The sequence below is a fragment of the Natator depressus genome, chromosome 1 (genome assembly GCF_965152275.1).
Source record: "Natator depressus isolate rNatDep1 chromosome 1, rNatDep2.hap1, whole genome shotgun sequence".
In the NCBI taxonomy this organism is placed as follows: domain Eukaryota; kingdom Metazoa; phylum Chordata; order Testudines; family Cheloniidae; genus Natator; species Natator depressus.
In genome coordinates, this window is record NC_134234.1 from 86,023,659 (window position 1) to 86,042,901 (window position 19,243).

The window sequence follows — 19,243 nt, forward strand, 5'->3', positions numbered from 1 at the left end:
CGTGTGTCAAGTAACAGAATGAAATAGAATTAAATGGGTAATGTTATTCTGGATTTGTAAAACCACAGTGTTACTACTTCTATGCTTCTGCTTTGGATACCAAATATGTAAACAGTATAAAAAAAAAGACAAGCTTTGCAAAAAAAACTTAAAATTAAATTGTCGAATTATGCTTTTGAAGATTGTAAAATGATAATGTAGTTTAAAAAGAAAACAAATGATCCAATAATTGGCATATTGGTAAAATTGGCATGATTTGTGATATCACAATTGCCTTTGATAATTGGATCTCAAGTGGGGGACTTTGGGGATGGTGCTGAATTATTATTATGAATTACTGTGACTGATATGAATGAATGTGGTGAACATGAGTTTGGTATTACTTGGTATGTCTGAATTTGCTAGAGGATTCTGGGAGCAGGGTTCTCTTAGCATCAGACAGTTGGTATGGAAATTTACTGAGAGTGATTAGAGGCTCTATCTGCGTGTATGTGTTTCAACATAGAACTTTGGTCATATCAGCCGGAAGCCAGCTCACCAAGTATAGAAAACGGAAAAACATGCCATCAGTGACTTGGCACAGGCTGACCCGGGTCAAAATGACCCTTTTGCGTGACACCACGCTAAAATGTTTAGTGAATGATTGATGAGAGGGTAAACATTAACTGATCTTTGGTCTGTGTCTGTTTGCAGCCCCCTTCTAAAATATTAATTAGGAAAAAAAACAGTAATGAAACGCTCACAAGACATATTTCTGGGACATGTGACACCTTTAAGAACAAAAGGTAACAATGCTAAAAATCATAGTTAGTTACTTAGTTCACCAATTAACATCTGCAGAGGTCTGTGATGCTGTAAGACAGAGGGCCTTGGGGTAACCAAGTCCCTGCTTCGGGGGACATTTGACAGACCAAGTACTTGAGAGGGGAAAAGAAGAGAAGAAAAGAAGTCTCCATCTAGGACTGGTAGTTATACCTGCTTTGTGTGCCAATCAGGCTACTGTGTAAGGCCAACATAGTTACTGAGGGTTTATGCTTGGGGAATTGAGGCTCATTAGGGAGACATATTAAATTGCTTTTTACTGCTTGTGTGAGTCTTTCTCAAATAAATTGCTGTGCTTTGAGCAATTTGAATCCGAATTTTCACTGGTACCGATAACAATCTGCCCAGCTGTGGGTCATTAAAGATCTGCTTCAACAGGGCATATTCACTTCTGCCTCAGGCAAACTTATGGATGCCTGTCTTATGCATAAACCCAGAGCAGTCTTCAAAACATGGGCTTTCCACATTACAGCTGAGTGCCTTATCCACTAGACTGTGGGATGTTCAGTTGTGGTGTTCTCTCTGCTGAGATGACACTGTTCAATGTCCCAGAAATCCCAAGAGGACTCAAAGTCTTCCCTCTGAAGTAGGAATGTGGAGAGTAGAAGCCATTCTACTTTGTGTTAAATAATTAAATAATAATTGGGCCAGAGAGCATAAGGATGACTTTATAATCCAGCGATTAGGGCACACACCTAATCTGGGACATGGGAAACTCACGTTCAAGTCTCTCCTTCCCCGCCCCTTCCCCCCCCCCCCAAAAAAAAAAAGTAATTTGAACATTGGTTTCCTATCTCTTAGGTGTGCATGCCCTGTAATAACTCACATTATGTCCCATCCTCCACCATTGTAAATATTTGCTAATTGCTGATGGGCCATATGTCATTGTAGGTAATCTCATCATATCATCCCCTCCATAAAATTTGTCAAGCTCAGTCTTAAAACAAGTTCGTTTTTTTGTCCCCACTACACCCCGGGGAGGCTGTTCCAGAACTTCACTCCTCTGATGGTTAGAAACCTTTGTCTAATTTTAAGCCCAAACTTATTTCTGGCCAATTTATATTAATTTGTTCTTGTGCCAATAGTGTCCCTTAACTTAAGTAACTCCCTGATGTTTATCCCTATATTTACAGAACGCAGTCATGTCTCCCATCATCCTTCATTTGGTTAGGTTAAACAAGCCAAGGTCCTGAAGTCTCCTCTCATAAGGTAGCTTCTCCATTTCTCTGATCATCCTAGTAGCCCTGCTCTGCACCTATTCCATTTTGAATTCATCTGTCTTAAATATGGAAGACCAGAACTGCACACAGTATTCCAGGTAAAATCTCACCAGTGTGTTGTATAATGGCAATAACACTTCTCTATCTCTACTGGAAATACTGCACCTGATGCATCCTAGGATTGTATTAGCCTTTTTCACAGTCATATCCTGTTGGTGGCTCATAGTCATTCTGTGATCGACCAATACACCCAGTTCTTTCCCGTCTTCTATCACTCCCAACTGACACCACTCCAGCTTATAGCAAAAATTCTTGTTCTCAGGCACTAAGTGTATGACTTTGCACTTTGTACTATTAAATTTCATGCCATTTCTATTATTCCAATTTTCACGGTCATCCAAATTTTGTGGGATATTTCTGTCCTCCTCCATTTTGGAAATACCTCCGAACTTTGTGTCATCCAAACACTCTCACTTTTTGTGCCAAGGTCATTAATGAAGATGTTAAATAGGATTGGTCTCAGACTGATTCTTGAGGATATCCACTATTAACCTATTTCCAGCCTGACAGTTCACCTTTCAGCATGACTCATTGTAGTTTCCCCTTTAATCAGTTCCTTCCCCACATTTTGATTCTCAGATTAATCTCCATCTTCTGCAATTTAACTAATAATTTCCCATGTGGATCTGTGTCAAAGGATTTACTGAAATCCAGGTAGATTAGATCTACTGCATTTTCTTTGTCTTAAAAAATCAGTTATTTGCTCAAAGAAAGAGTTCAGGTTGGTCTGGCACGATCTATCTTTTATAAAAGCAAGATTAATGTCCACCCCATCCTCAGTGCTTAGTGCTCCCAATTATTTCTTTATTATGTATATGGCTAAAGAATCTTTTACTATTGGTTTTCATTTACTTTGCACAGTCCAACTCTGCTTGACTTTGGCAGTTCTTACTTTTCCCCTACATTTTCTGTCCTTCAAGAGGTAGTTGTCCTTGCTGTAACCCAGTCTTTTGATTTTGCTTCAAATGCAGGCTTCAGATAGTTTGTACAACTCTGTCTTGCTACTTACCAGTGCTAAACCTAAAATGGCATCACCTCTTTTTGGTTAGGTGACTCTTGGGTGAAGAAATCTGTCAGCTAGTACATCCAGGAAGTTCTGGACCCTACCTCTCGCTATAGGAAAACTAGGCAGGTGCCTAGGCTGGCAGATTCCTGGGATAAGCAATTTAAAAAAAATAATGCTCATAGGCTGGCCTGCTCCTGCCACCACCAGTGATGCCCTTACAGAACTATCCATTCCCTGTCACACATGCTTCTTCAACCAACCACCACACAACCAGTGCCCCACCCTGCTCAGAGCTCCAGCCACTGTAAAACACAGCTCTGCCCACTCTACCTCAACTACCAACAGCTGAACCACCCAGCCCCAGCCACTGCATAGAGCTCTACTTTATTGTACAGCAGAGTCCCATCCACTGTACATTGCTTTACCCTTGGTGGGGAGGGGCACACTGGAGTTTTGTCTAGGAGGCAGATTGTCTTGAGTGGCCACTCCAAGGCCCAGTTCTCATTTACACTAAGATCACTATTTTACACCATTCCAGGAATGTAAAAGGGACTTACGGTGGGCTAAAATTACATTTATATTAATTTCAAGGCCTCTTTACATTGCCATTGCAGATTAAAACAGCCTTCATATAATGAGACTCAGGACCACATTTTTCTCTATGTGTTTCAGCCAGATTTTTTCTATATAGGCAATGGCTGAAGATACTAACACCGGACATGGTTTATTTTATAGAATTAAGTAATAATAGGGTAATTTAAAATGCTTTTGTAATTTTCAAGCACTCAGGTTTTCAAGGGGAAATTTCTCAGTTACAGCAGAATTCTGTTATTTAAACAAATAGAATAATAAACTCAGATACATGTGAGGCTCGAAAGGACCTGAAGAGGTTATATAGTCCAGTGTTTCTCAATGACCGGTCTCTGGACCGATGCTGGCCCCCGAGATTTCCCTGACACAGTTTAGGAAGGCAGCAAGCCGGTCTCTGATCTAAAAAAACCCCAAAAAACAAAAAAAAACTTGAGAAACACTGATCAAATCCATTCCCCACACTGAGGCAGGATTAAAAAAAAATCAAAATAGATAAGGAGCCAATAAAATTCCTTGGATTTCAAACAATCTAAAATTTGAAATGGCCCAGAATTTGAGACAAACCACAATTCTGAGACAGTCTAGTATATGAGTAGGTACGAAATTTGAGGCAAGCAGGATATTGTTTCATGTTCAGAGTTTTGTGAGCCAAAAAGTCATTGGTTGTTCAAGACATGGAAGTTGTGCACAAAATGTTGGGTCAGCTCTTAAATATTTAGCTAGAGTGGGAGATTATTTTGTTAAGTGGCCCTTTTAAGCTCTAAAAGGCTAGAGTGGGATTTATCAGAAAACAAGACCAATGGGTTAGGAAAGACATAAGATACCTCATTCGTGGCTGACTGTCATGAGAGCTACAGAGTTTCTTTCTGTGTCTCGTACAAAGCTCAGCATATGGTATGCATATTACAGCTGAACAAAATTTTACACATAAAACTTTCAGCCAAAAAGTGAAGACTCGGGGCCAGCAAAACATTTTGCAAATTCAAGTTGAATACTCCAAATTGAACTGGTTTGGCCAGTGACACAAAAACTAAGTTATTTGCACAGCTTTAATGCATATTAGTTTCAAATAGGCAGATTATTATTTCAAAATATAAAGTACTGTCTAGATTTTATCAGCGCTGCTGAGGAAAAGACTGTATTGCCTTCTTTAGGTTGGGGAGACTAATAACCAGTGTGACATTTATGGTTTCTTCCAGGCCTGAACTAAATCTCTCAGCAAACCTTTGAAAATAGGATAAAATTTATTAAGTTCAGTAAACTCCATATCTAGAATTTGAAATTATATTCTGACAGCAAAATTTTTATCAATTCTATAATGCTTAGGATCTTCTGAAAATAAGAATAGTGCCTCTGCTTAAAGATTTATATTATAGAGGAATTGCCATAGAAGATACTGGTAGCTGAAAATGGATATCTAATGATACATGAGCTATTGTGAAAGTGATGATATTTTTCCATTCAAAAGCTATCAGAATACAAAGAAGACAGATAGGTACAAAAGGATACTTGAAACTGGTTAAATACCGTGTTCATTTACATTTTGTATACATGAAAAATGATAATCAACACATAATTTGTACATCATATCTTCAGGGTAATAATCTTTGCAAGGACAGGGATATTGTTAAGAGCCTCAGATTTAGCAGATGTTAAAAAAAGTTAAAATGTAATAATGGAACTTCAAACATTTTTTAAACCTGAGGTTAAAATGAAGCTAATAGATAAAATATCGTGTCCCATGAACACCTCCATACTGAGCTCCATACCTCAATTAGGCTTTAATAAGTTTTTTTTCATTTCTAAGGTGTACTGGGTACCTCTTCAAATTGCCCAAAAGAAAAGACCATGTGCAAGGAGCCCTGTACCCTTCTCCTGTGGGACTCATCTGAATTAGCCCTGCAGGGGCCTGGAATTCTGTTCTGCACTTTCTCCCGCTGCTGTCTTCAGCCCATATTGTGCAGGAATGCTTGGTGGTCTGCATCAGCTTCAGCCCCATATAGAAACCCATAGTGGCAGGCATGGGTATAGTAGCCAGTGGAAATTCCAGGGACAGGAAAAGTTCTAGCTCCGCTAGGAGTGCCATAGTGGCAGCAGGTGGTTCTGCACACTGCAGGAGAGAAGTTACATTAGCGATACTACTGCAGGGGGTAGAATCCTGGCCACACTGAAGTCAATAACAAAACTCCTATTACCTACACTAAGCCCAGGATTTAACCTAAAGCATTTTGAGTGGCTGACTGAGGGGCATTGGTGGTGGAACCTAGCCCCAAAAGCCTGTAATGACCATCTGCTCTAGAAGGTTAGGTGAGGTTTTTAACATTGTTTACTAGTTTTTGACATCTTCATGCACTTAATTGGTTCTGTAAAATGGAATTTATTTATCTGTACATTTGTTAAGTATTAATATTATGTAAAGAACTACAAGTGTCTGGGGGCTCTAAATTCTGCAGGCAGTTTATGCAGTAATTCTAAAATCTCCAGTTTTAAATATCGACATCTTAAACCCAATATATCCAGGCAGCTCTGGGACAAAACTTAAGAAGACTGTGAGGTGTTAAATTATAATGGTTAATAGTCATGTTGAAATACGATTTGCAGAATTTACAAATGCTGTGGATTTCACACAGGTGGATATCAAAAGTATTAAATAATTACTAAATTAACATATACATCTGTTCCTAAACATCAGGAGATACTACCTGCTTCGGATGGAGAAAAACACAGTACAACCAAATTTGGAACTGATATGGCAAGATACAAAGTGGAACATAAATGTGGGGAAAAAAAAACCCTCTACCTTGGACTATGACATTGCCCAGTTACTCACTAAATTTAAAGAGACAGTCAGAAGAAATTGAAGGTGGAATGATTCCCCCCAGAGTATTTGCTGCAGTGGTGACAAAATTGGAACTATGTCAGAATGGAAAGTTAATTATAGCTATAACTATGGAAAGACAGCTGAAGTCAATAAAAGGATATGAATGCTACTATACCATTTACTAAAAAAGTGTCATACAGTCTTTTGTAAAGACTGTACTTTCGTTTCTAACACACTCTCTTGTTTATCATAGCTAGCATACCATTTACCAAAAAGAGTCACACACTCATTTTCCATCTCTCACTGCATGCATGAAAGTATAATAGTATTTAAAAAAATATAATACTGTTTAAGTTTAAGCAGGGTAAATGTTTGCTATAATTCTTAGGGTCTTATGATGGTTTCCATCACAACAGTATGAGAGTCTATTAACAATATATGGCATCAGTATAATCAATATATTAGGAGATTGTCATGTATTGACCATGCCAACTGCTACTGTCAGGAAGGACATCCATGATTTTAAAGAGAGTTTGAGATACTTCTTTGAAAGGGACTCTATTATGTACTTTTTCAAAAGGAGACCATGGAGAAGTGAATTTAAAAAATGACCTTAGAGTTGAAGTTGTCATACATCTCTCTAAGATGTAACATGTTGGAGACACTGAAAGGCAAAAGAATAATTCTATTCATTTGCTATACAACAAGGGGAAAAAGTAATTTATTTTTTATTAAGACTAGCAGGTCTGTATTAGCGTACCTATATAATATAACTTTATCTCTTTAAAGAAGTCTGGAATCATGGATGGACACACAACAGAAAAATATGAACAAAATAATGTTTTCAACCCAATGCACAGGTTTGCTGAAGTTCGTACAAATTGCCATCATTTAGCCAGCTACTGTGATAAATGAAGGGGAAGAGGTAGCTCCCTTTTATGGACACCCAGCCAGCCAGTAGCTATGAAATCCCTCTTAGTAGCTGTTCTCTAATTGCTCTACCTGTAAAGGGTTAAAAAGTCTCACTGCTATGCAAAAGAAAAAGGAAGTGAGTGGGCACCTGGGCAAAAGAGCCAATGGGAAGGCTAGAACTTTTTAAAATTGAAAAAAGACTCCCCTTTTGTCTGTCTGTGGTTGTTCTCCCAGGGAGAGGTGGACAGGGCAGCAGCTATGCTGTAAGAAGCTTGGGCCAGGTATGATAATATCATCAGTATCATACCTAGAAACTACTAATGTAAAACCCCAGATATGTAAGTAGATCAGGAAATGTCTAGGAAGACGTGATTAAGTTTATTCCTTTTATTTCGTTATGGCTTGTGGATTCCTCTGTGCTAATCCCACATGCTTTCGTTTTGCTTGTAACCTTCAAGCTGGACTTCAAGAAAGCTATTCTTGGTGCTTAATCCTTGTAGTTGCTCTTTTAAAATCTAGCAATAGCCTGAGTTCCCAGATGTATTTTCTTTCTTTTTTTTATTAATAAAATTGACTTTTTTAAGAACAGAATTGGATTTTTGTGTCTTAAGAGGTTTGTACACATGTTGCTTATTAGCTGGTCGCAACACTGATTTCCTTTTTTTCCCTCTCAGCTCATCCCTGGAGGTGGAGATGAAAGGGCTTGAGGGTACCCCACAAGAAGGAATTCCTAAGTGCGCCTTCTTGGGTTCTCAAAAGGGTTTTTGCACTTGGGTGGTGGCAGCATCTACCCATCCAAGGTCAGAGAAAAGCTGTAACCCTGGGAGTTTAATACCAGCCTGGAGTGGCTGGTATTAATTTTTAGAATCCTTGCAGGCCCCCATCTTCTGCACTCAAAGTGCCAGAGTGGGGAATTAGCCTTGACAGCTACTAAAAAAAAATTATTCTATATGAAGATATTTCTCAAAGAGTATATATAACCCAGCCCTGAGGTGTGGATTTAGCCTTCCTCCTTTTCTCCTAAATAGGTATGGGTCCTGGCTTGACCTATAAGGACACCTGGTGCCTTCACACATGGAATAAAGGAGTGGTCTGCGGGGTATAATCCATAGTCATGTATTTAAAATCTCCTGAGTTTTGCAGCCCCCTGTCCATTCTAAGCCACAAAATGCGAGAGTCTGGGGAATTTTAGCTGAATGTGGATCTAATAATCCCCATTCACAAAAAAAAAAAAAACACTATTAGAGGGCAGAGAAAAAGAGGAATGTAAGTTTCCAAGGGGTTGGATGGCCTATGTTAAGCTTAATAGCTCTGAGTAGTGTCTACTCTCATTCAGTTAAATGTGTCACCTTTTGGGGAAAAGGACATTCAGGCACCCTTCTCTCTAGCAATGCAAACACTCAGACTTAATGAACTTGTTCAGGATGTTTCCCTACATGCCAAGATTCAAAGTTGAGGGGTCTGATTCTCCCCCATCTTTTACAGCTGTCCAAACTGAGTGTCAGTTGTGGTGTGGTAACAGTTTATTCAGGGCCATATTAAGACAATCTTTGACTCTTGGCATAACTCACATATGGCTTCTTTATGATGCTGTCCCTGCTGATTTAGCAGTGTCAAGGGCCATCCAGACAAGAGCTGTCTGATGGGCTGGTGGGAAAACAGACATCACACCTTCTTTTGCAGACTAGACTTCCCCCATCCCTGAACTGTAGCTCCCTGTCTGGGCATGTTGTGGTCTATCCCAGTGGCAAGATGATTTAGGTCCCACTTGTCGAAGCAAAGAAATAGGTGTAGGAGAGCCTTTGCTGATACCACCGTAGAAGAGCTATAAAGTAATGGAAACAGTGCAGATCCCCTTCACAAAGTGTTGTGTCTGGGTGGTGGTGGTGGTGGGAATGCTCCAAAGTAACACTTTCCTGAATTAAGATACATGGGGTAATTTTCACCTTTCAGGGCTCATGTTTCAGGCTGTCTGCAGACTCAGGCAAGCCTGTATTACGACCAGTTCATATTTTCAAAGTTTTCTTAGTAACTATGAGGGCTATAAATATAAATGAAAGCTGAGATTTTGATTATGTCATATAGCTACAGGACTTAAGGCCCTAGGTGCAGACCATAGTTCCTATGCCTTAATTTAACCCTGGATCCAGATGCATGCCAAGGAACTCCAGGAGGGATTGTAGATCTTCAAAATTTAAAAAAAAAAAAAAGTCAAAATACAGTGTTTTAATGGACTACTTATTTTTGAGAGACACCTAAAATTAATAGTAGATATAGCTGTGTTAAGAAGATTGGGCCAGATTTTGAAAAGTGCACCCCGGGAATATTTCATGTGCACACAAACCCAGATTTATGCATACATATGGTTTTTCCCCTAAGCATGCACTGGAATTTGCATCGGTGCAAGTGAGAGGCTTGCTTGTGTATGAATGTATAGTTTAGACACGCTGTTCATAATTTGCCCCATTATCATCTGTTTATGCAGTGTAATACCACCAAAGATTATTTTGCCTTCCTTTCCTAATTTATATATATATATATATATATCATATTTAATAGAACCCACTGGAAAAGGAGAGTGCAAAATTATGTTCTTTTGTACATTGTTTGGCAGCTCAAATACCTGCTATGATTGCCATTTGGCATATTTTCAGCCCTCAAAATATTAAAAAAAAAAAAAAAGTACAACAGCTGTTTGTGGAAATGGAGGGCATGAGAATGTTCTTCTATGGTATTAGGGAATGGCGAAAACAGAGAAAAAAAGAATAGGAATGGATACTGGAGAATGTCTCGCTGCGAACCAGGAATTTGTTTTCATCAAATACACTGATACATGCCAGGGAGGGGGAGTGGGGCATCAACTTTGTAGGTTAGATACCTGGCTGTGGGAGGAAGTTGTCTCTCTTCCATGACTGGAGAGTTCTTTCAGTAGGAGAAGAGCAGAGTGTTATGATATGAAGTTTGTATGTTTGCTAATGGGGAACTTGGGAGGGCAGGGTCTCGCCTCAGGTTGTGGTTAGGGGTTTGTGAAATTGTCTCAGGTGGTAGGCAGAGCACATTCTGGGGTAAAATTGTCTCTCATTCAGTGTGGGGAGTGGTGGACCGTGAGCAGAGTTTACAGGGTACATGACATGAGCATATTGGGTTTGGCCTGTGCAAGTACATGGCTGGTGACCAGGGGACAACTAAACTCAAGGATCTAACTGACCTTATCCAACAAGGTATTACAGAAAGAGAGATGTAATCTCCCAGAAAACTGTCTTCTTTGTGTTTTGGACACCACCTGGACTAACAAACCGAGAAAAGAGAAAGGAGGTTGGTCACTGCCCTATAGTGGCCTTTAGATCCTCAGAATATTACTGGCAGTTTGTGCTTACTCACAACTCCAATAGTGGTTTTGCTTGTTTGTTTTCCAAACAGAAAAATGTTGATTTGTCTTCAAAGTGGTTGAAATGGAACCTTTTATTTTTCATTTTTAAAATGATTCTTTGTGGGTATTTTTTTTTAAACAAAAGTAAAACGTTATTGAGAAATGTTAACAATTTTCATTTACCCAAAGTCATGTTTATGCTAAAGAAAATATTTCAGTAATATTTCTGATCAAAAAACTTTTTAAAAAAGCATGACATTTTCCACAAAATCAAAAAGAAAAAAATCAAAAAGAAAATGTAATTAATTTTTTCATGAAAAAATATTGTAAAGCTATTTTTTCAACAACAACAACAACTTTTCATTCAATCATCTTTAGTAGTCGTGCAGCTGCCAAAGCTGTTGACTCATTGGATTTGTTCGAAATTTGCTGGTTGGGGGCACCTTTGTTGCTGCACCTCTCATCATGTTGCCTTTAGCTACAATGCCGTTCTCTGAGGCTCCACCACCTAGCCCAGCTCTTAGTGATTTTGGTGAGTAGTGGGGAACCTCATTGCCTCCTTTGTGTTGTCTTTCACCAGAACACTGTCCCCACACCAGGTCTATGGCTTGGCCCCCCAGACCAGCTTATCAGTGGTCACTGAGGGTATGTCTACACTCCAGCTGAAAGATGTGATTCCTAATGTAGGTAAACAGTCTTGCACTAGCTCAGCATAAACTAGTGTGCTAGAAATAGCAGTGAAGGTGTTGTTGCATGGGAAGCAGCTCAGACTGGCTACCTGAGTCCAGGACCATATGATTCCCTGGGTCCTAGCTCAGGTGACTAGCCTGTCTGACCATCCATGAAGCAACAACTGCATAGCTATTCTTAGAATGCTAGCTTGAGCTGAGCTAGTACAAATCTGTCTACCCAAACTGGGGATTACACCTCCCAGCTGCAGTATAGACAAACCCTGGGAAGAGACAAAGATGCTCAAATGAGTATAATCAGCTGTCTTTAAACATTGTAGAGGGTGGGTAAAAGGGAATCTAAAACCCTTTAAACAGTCCTCAGTACCAACCAGGAACATCTGTGCCCATACTGTCTTCTTTCACTTGCGTTTGGCATAATTACTCTACACTGAGCTAGTGAGGCTAAATTAGGATGACCCTCTGAATTTAGTCACACGGTAAGGACAATAACATTTCATTACCCCTGCACACAAGACTTAGGCCAGGTCTGCACTACAAACTTATATCAGCATAGCTTCATTGGTCAGGGGTTGTGAAAAATCCACACCCCTGAGGAACATAGTTATACCGATCTAACACCCAATGTAGACAGTGCTATGTCAATGCTAGGGCTTCTCCCATCAACATAACTAACGCCTGTCATGGGGTGGATTACCTATGCCAGCTGGAGAGCTTCACCCGTTATTGTAGTAGCATCTTCACTGAAGCACTACAGAGGTGCAGCTGCATCGGTGCAGTGTTTTAAATGTAGATAAGCCTTTAAGTTAATTTTAACCCCAAACTGCCAACATTTGCAAAGTAGGTATATTTATTGATCACCTAGGCTTAGCTGTGCAAATATGGTCTGCTCCTGAGGTCTTTGCTTCCACTTCATTAATAGATGGAAGAAAAGGTCTCTTTTAGGTCACTAGTTTACATATTATATACACATACACAAGCCCTTTACTACACATTAGCTAACCTCTTAATTTAGGTTTACACACATTTATTGTGCTTAACTGCTTTACTTTCCTTCCTTTTCATTGAATCAGACTCAATCATTTTCTTTCTGTTTTTGATGTTTCTAACAATCATTTTGGTGAGGTAAATGGTGAATGATTTTCTTTTCTTTTTATTTTGCAAATGTGTAACAAACTGTGAAATGTTTTTATTTAACCCCCTCACCCCCCAGTAATCTGTCACTTCTTGTGTGAGAAACAATGCGGGTGTGACACTCTGAGTACCTTTTCCAGACCTAGAGACAAGATCAATGTAAGCTTGAAATCTTGTCTCTTTCACCAACAGAAGATATCACCTCATCCACCTTGTCGCTCCAATATCCTGGGACCAACACAGTACAACTACACTGCAAACAACACATTTTTTGTGCGATGTATAGAATTCTTTATTTTTCAGTAAGATTACAAATAATTTTTGCACTGTTGGCTCATCAGAAGGCTTATCTCTGGTTCATCTGACGTAAAGGTTGCATCTTTCACTAGGATCCTTTACAAAAGAAAATTAAAACTAAATTTTAATTTAATTATGAAAAAACTAAACTAGGAAAAAGGTCAGTGTACCAGTGCATCTCTAAAATAGTAAGAGGGTTCCTCAAAACACTTATAAAATATCCTTATTGTGTTAATCATGACATTCAAGTAAAATTTTCAAAATGACCTATGTCTTTCTATGAGACTTATATTTCTAAGTTGTGTCACTTTTGAAAATGAGTCCTAGTATCCTATGTCACTTAGAGCTAGGTTCACAAAAGGTGCCTAACTGCCAGAATCAGACCCTACAAAACCCACTCTCAGTGGTCATCGAACCTGCAGGCACCTGAACTCAGTCAGCACCTAAACTTCTGCAATAAAATTTCCCTTGGTGCTTATGCCTTTGCCTGTGCACATGTACACTGCAACCTCACTCTAGCCAGCCAGACACCTAACCCACACAGTGATGCAGGGATCAGGAAAAGACAGGTATTCCTTTGCCCTACTCACCAGTGGTATCTAATCTAGTAAGCCTGCCTACTGGATCCGGCCCTTTTAGGTGAGTTCACTGAAAACAGCTTGGCAGGGAAGAGAGGATGATGACAACCTCTCTCAGAACTTCTAATGTAGTAGTTAGCATCCTTACCTGGTATGTAGAAGACCCACAGTTCAAGTCCTACCTCTACCTGAACGGGAGACAGGATTTGAACAGGGAGATGCTCCCTCTCCACTAAGTATCCTAACCACTGGACTATAGAATATGTTGACATAAGTCCTTCCTCAGAATCTCCTGCTGAAGATGTTCTGCTGTGAATAAAAAATGAAAGAGTCATTGGGCCAGAGAGTGAAAGAGAGTGCAAATAAGTAAGCATGAGAATGATGCTGCAGCCTGATGGGTAGAGCACTAAGCTGGGAGACCCAAGATCCATTTCCCTTGCTCCAGTGACTGCTCCTCCTCCGCTTCTTGAAAAAACAGTGTAAGTGCCTAATGCCAACAAAGGGTCTGTATCTGAGAATCCTAAACAGAGATATATATGTCCCTTCAGCCTGGATCTTGGTACTGAATTCCATGATAGGTGTGGGGCTTAGGACACACCCTTCACCTTGGCATCTCCCATTGGCTGGTCTAGGTGAGGAGCTGCCTAGTATGCTGGCTTCTGTGGATCCCAGAGAGGTGCCTATTTCTCCCTATTCATTGTATAGGGAACCTAGGTGCCTAACCCAGGCTTTGTTAATTCCAGTGATTTTCTAGGGGCCAAAACGTAAGATGTGGAAACTCTCAGTGTCACTCTGCCTGAATTCCTTTGTGAATCTAGCCCTTTCATGCATTAGTTGGTGTTGGTTAATCTTTGAGCAGGGGGTTGGACTAGATGACCTCCTGAGGTCTCTTCCAACCCTAATCTTCTACGATTCTATGATTTGAAAATGGTACCCTTAATTATGAGAGAGAAAACATGAGGCAATAATCCTGGTCAGCCAAGAAACATCGAAGAACTACAAAAGTTATATAACACTGACAGGGGCCAAAGAAGACTTTATTAGAAGAAAAAAAGAGAGAGAGAAAGAGTTTCAGGTACATAGGATAAGTGTGTTACACAAAGGATTCAGCTATTGTCATATAATACAGAGCAAATAAATGATTCCAAATAACAACCACCCTGACTAATTACAAATTTATCACTATAAACAGAAGATCTAGGAGCTTTTGGATTTCACTAACAAATAGGTCTGTTGGTCATTTCATGGGTTTTAGTAACTTGTTCATAATTGTAAAAAAGTCCCCCAAAAGACTTGTAGGTAAAATTAGTTAAATTCCATTTAAAATTAATTGTATTATTTGCAAAGGGGTTAGAAAAGAACAACTGTGGCATGGAACTAGGTGGCTGAAAAAGAAAATAGTTTAAAAGCAATTATGGAAGAGAGTTCTGATTTACTGAATTCGTTAGCTGGTGAGAAGCAAACTCTAATACATAGTTTTTATTGTTCGGCTTCTTTCTGTTTTAAACTATTCAATGAAATAATTCCTTCCCAGTACGCATCCGATGAAGTGAGCTGTAGCTCACAAAAGCTTATGCTCAAATAAATTGGTTAGTCTCTAAGGTGCCACAAGTACTCCTTTTCTTTTTGTGAATACAGACTAACACGGCTGTTACTCTGAAACCTTCCCAGGAGAGTGTTGTAAATTCCTCCTACATATACACAAATATCTCTATTGTTATACTGTGATGTTTTAATGTAACTCCTGGTACCACACCCACAAACCTGGTAATCAGAAAGAAAATCAGCAAATACAAGAAAATGAGAATAGGAGCAAGATCTCAAATGTTTGAATTCTAGTCTTACCCTGAGGCAAAACATGTGTTTATCATTGCTATCTTTTGACTCTGTCAGAATGAAGCATTTGATAATGTTATACTAATTAATGCACTGATCCTGCTCCGAGTAACTAATGGATTTTCGGTTTGAATTCCACACTGGAAAGCATAGGGCTTTATAGTATGGGGATTTTTCACTTTTGTCGGAAAGCTTTGTTTTCCTCCTGGCAAAAAAAAAAATAAAATTAATTCTGTCATGAGGAGAATTCAGAAATGCATTTATAAACAAATAATAAATAAAATAAATTAATAATAATAATCAGGAGGCATGGTTACACTGGCTGTCTCTTTAGATTTTTCTTTTTGATTCATTGGTGGAGTCTAATCTCCCATTGGTATGTGAATTCTCACTGTTATTTCCTATTACCTGTAACAGAAATTGTTCTTGTATAAAAAGCAGCATATAAAAAGTCAAGCTGAGCAGGGGTTGGCAGGAACAACCTAGTAATGCAATAGTGGGCCTCAATTTTTCCCATATTATGACCCAATGTTACAATAGAACAAGGTTTCACAACTCCCTACCTAATTAACCATAAAGAAAGGAAGAGTGTGGTGATCAGCTTGAGAAACCATTATTACTATTATTATGGTCCCAGTCCCAGACCAGGACCCCTTTGTGCTAGGAACCATACAAACATAACACAAAATGCAATAGATAATCCTCACAGGTCACAGCAAACTTTGCAAGTCCCTGCTTGAAGGTTCTGTAGGTCCAGTATGGAGCAGCAGACAACAGGATCTTGAAATAGATACAGTTTGATTAATATGACAATAAGGGTTTTGTTGCATGGTGCCTGTTAACAGCAGCTGTGTTTGCCTACACAGTGTTAGTCTATGATATCTTTAGCTGCCACTAACTCTGTAAGATGCATAATAGAGCACTTTCACATATGTACCAATTGGCACTGTTCTGTGCAATCTGTGTCTCCAGTAGCTGAAGCTAAGGGGGCTTTTATAATTAGGTAGATTTTCACAGGAAGAGGCAAATCTTTCCCTCACCACAACCTCACCAAATGGCACATTACAAATTTCTACAGATTTGAGAGGTGTGGCTTACATAATTTTCAAAAATGTGGCCCTCACTCACACCCACACTGAGACACATTTCCTTTCTTCAAAAGGGAACAGTCAGACACTAGATATAGAATCATAGAATCATAGAATATGAGGGTTGGAAGGGACCTCAGGAGGTCATCTAGTCCAACCCCCTGCTCAAAGCAGGACCAATCCCCAACTAAATCATCCCAGCCAGGGCTTTGTCAAGCCTGACCTTAAAAAATTCTAAGGAAGGAGATTACACCACCTCCCTAGGTAACACATTCCAGTGTTTGACCACCCTCCCAGTGAAAAAGGTTTTCCTAATATCCAACCTAAACCTCCCCAATTGCAACTTGAGACCATTACTCCTTGTTCTGTCATCTGCTACCACTGAGAACAGTCTAGATCCATTCTCTTTGGAACCCCCTTTCAGGTAGTTGAAAGCAGCTACCAAATCCCCCCTCATTCTTCTCTCCCGCAGACTAAACAATCCCAGTTCCCTCAGCCTCTCCTCATAAGTCATGTGTTCCAGTCCCCTAATTATTTTTGTTGACCTCCGCTAGACGTTTTCCAATTTTTTCATATCCTTCTTGTAGTGTGGGGCCCAAAACTGGACACAATACTCCAGATGAGACCTCACCAATGTCGAATAGAGAGGAACGATCACGTCCCTCGATCTGCTGGCAATGACCCTACTTATACATCCCAAAATGCAATTGGCCTTCTTAGCAACAACGGCACACTGTTGACTCATATCCAGCTTCTCATCCACTGTAACCCCTAGAAAGAAAAAGAGTACTTGTGGCACCTTAGAGACTAACCAATTTATTTGAGCATAAGCTTTCGTGAGCTACAGCTCACTTCATCGGATGCATACTGTGGAAACTGCTTACAACAAAAAAACTTCAAATCCAGACTCCAGCGAGAAACTGCTGAATTGGAATTCATTTGCAAATTGGATACTATTAATTTAGGCTTAAATAGAGACTGGGAGTGGCTAAGTCATTATGCAAGGTAGCCTATTTCCCCTTGTTTTTTCCTAACCCCCCCCCCCCCCGCAGACGTTCTGGTTAAACTTGGATTTATGCTGGAAATGGCCCACCTTGATTATCATACACATTGTAAGGAGAGTGGTCAGTTTGGATGAGCTATTACCAGCAGGAGAGTGAGTTTGTGTGTGTGTGGGGGGGGGGTGAGAAAACCTGGATTTGTGCTGGAAATGGCCCACCTTGATTGTAGGGAGGGTGGTCACTTTGGATGAGCTATTAACAGCAGGAGAGTGAGTTTGTGTGTGTATGGGGGTGGGGGGTGAGAAAACCTGGATTTGTGCTGGAAATGGCCCAACTTGATTATCATACACATTGTAAGGAGAGTGATCACTTTAGATAAGCTATTACCAGCAGGAGAGTGGGGTGGGAGGAGGTATTGTTTCATGGTCTCTGTGTATATAATGTCTTCTGCAGTTTCCAAAGTATGCATCCGATGAAGTGAGCTGTAGCTCACGAAAGCTTATGCTCAAATAAATTGGTTAGTCTCTAAGGTGCCACAAGTACTCCTTTTCTTTTTGCGAATACAGACTAACACGGCTGTTACTCTGAAACCTGTAACCCCTAGGTCCTTTTCTGCAGAACTGCTGCCTAGCCATTTGGTCCTTAGTCTGTAGCGGTGCATGGGATTCTTCCGTCCTAAGTGCAGGACTCTGCACTTGTCCTTGTTAAACCTCATCAGATTTCTTTTGGCCCAATCCTCTAATTTGTCTATGGCCCTCTGTATCCTATCCCTACCCTCCAGTGTATCTACCTCTCTTCCCAGTTTATTGTCATCTGCAAACTTGCTGAGGATGCAATCCACACCATCCTCCAGATCATTTATGAAGATATTGAACAAAACTGGCCCGAGGACCGACCCTTGGGGCACTCCACTTGATACCGGCTGCCAACTAGACATGGAGCCATTGATCACTACCCGTTGAGCCCGACAATCTAGCCAACTTTCTATCCACCTTATAGTCCATTCATCCAGCCCATACTTCTTTAACTTGCTGGCAAGAATACTGTGGGAGACCGTGTCAAAAGCTTTGCTAAAGTCAAGGAACAACACTTCCACTGCTTTCCCCTCATCCACAGAGACAGTTATTTCATCATAGAAGGCAATTAGATTAGTCAGGCATGACTTGCCCTTGGTGAATCAATGCCGACTGTTCCTGATCACTTTCCTCTCCTCTAAGTGCTTCAGAATTGATTCCTTGAGGACCTGCTCCATGATTTTTCCAGGGACTGAGGTGAGGCTGACTGGCCTGTAGTTCCCAGGATCCTCCTTCTTTCCTTTTTTAAAGATGGGCACTACATTAGCCTTTTTCCAGTCATGGAAAAAGTCATGGAAGCCATATTAGTCATGGAAAATCATTTAGGTCACCCAATCCATTCTCTTGTCAATGCAGGAGTTAGTTAAGTGACTTTTTGAACAAACTATAAAATAAAATACATCTTACTCTTAGGAGAGTTTTCCTCACATTCATCCTAAATTTCCAGTGTGGTGTATAAGGAACTAGTTATGCAATGTCTTCTAATGTCTTCAAAATTCTGGGAGCCATTGATCTAATTTCTCCAGCACAATGCTGTAAATTTACCTGATTAGATAGTCTTGCTCTTACCTGTTGCTGGTATAAAATGTTGTCTGTCTCGATCTTAGTTTTATTAACACTTTTATTCCACTTAAAGAAAAAAAGAAAAAGAAAGAAACTTGCAAGTGGATGATGGATAAATTGAGTAGGAAACTTTGAGATAAATTTCCAGGAAAGTAAGGCACTCAGTGCCATAAGCAGTGTT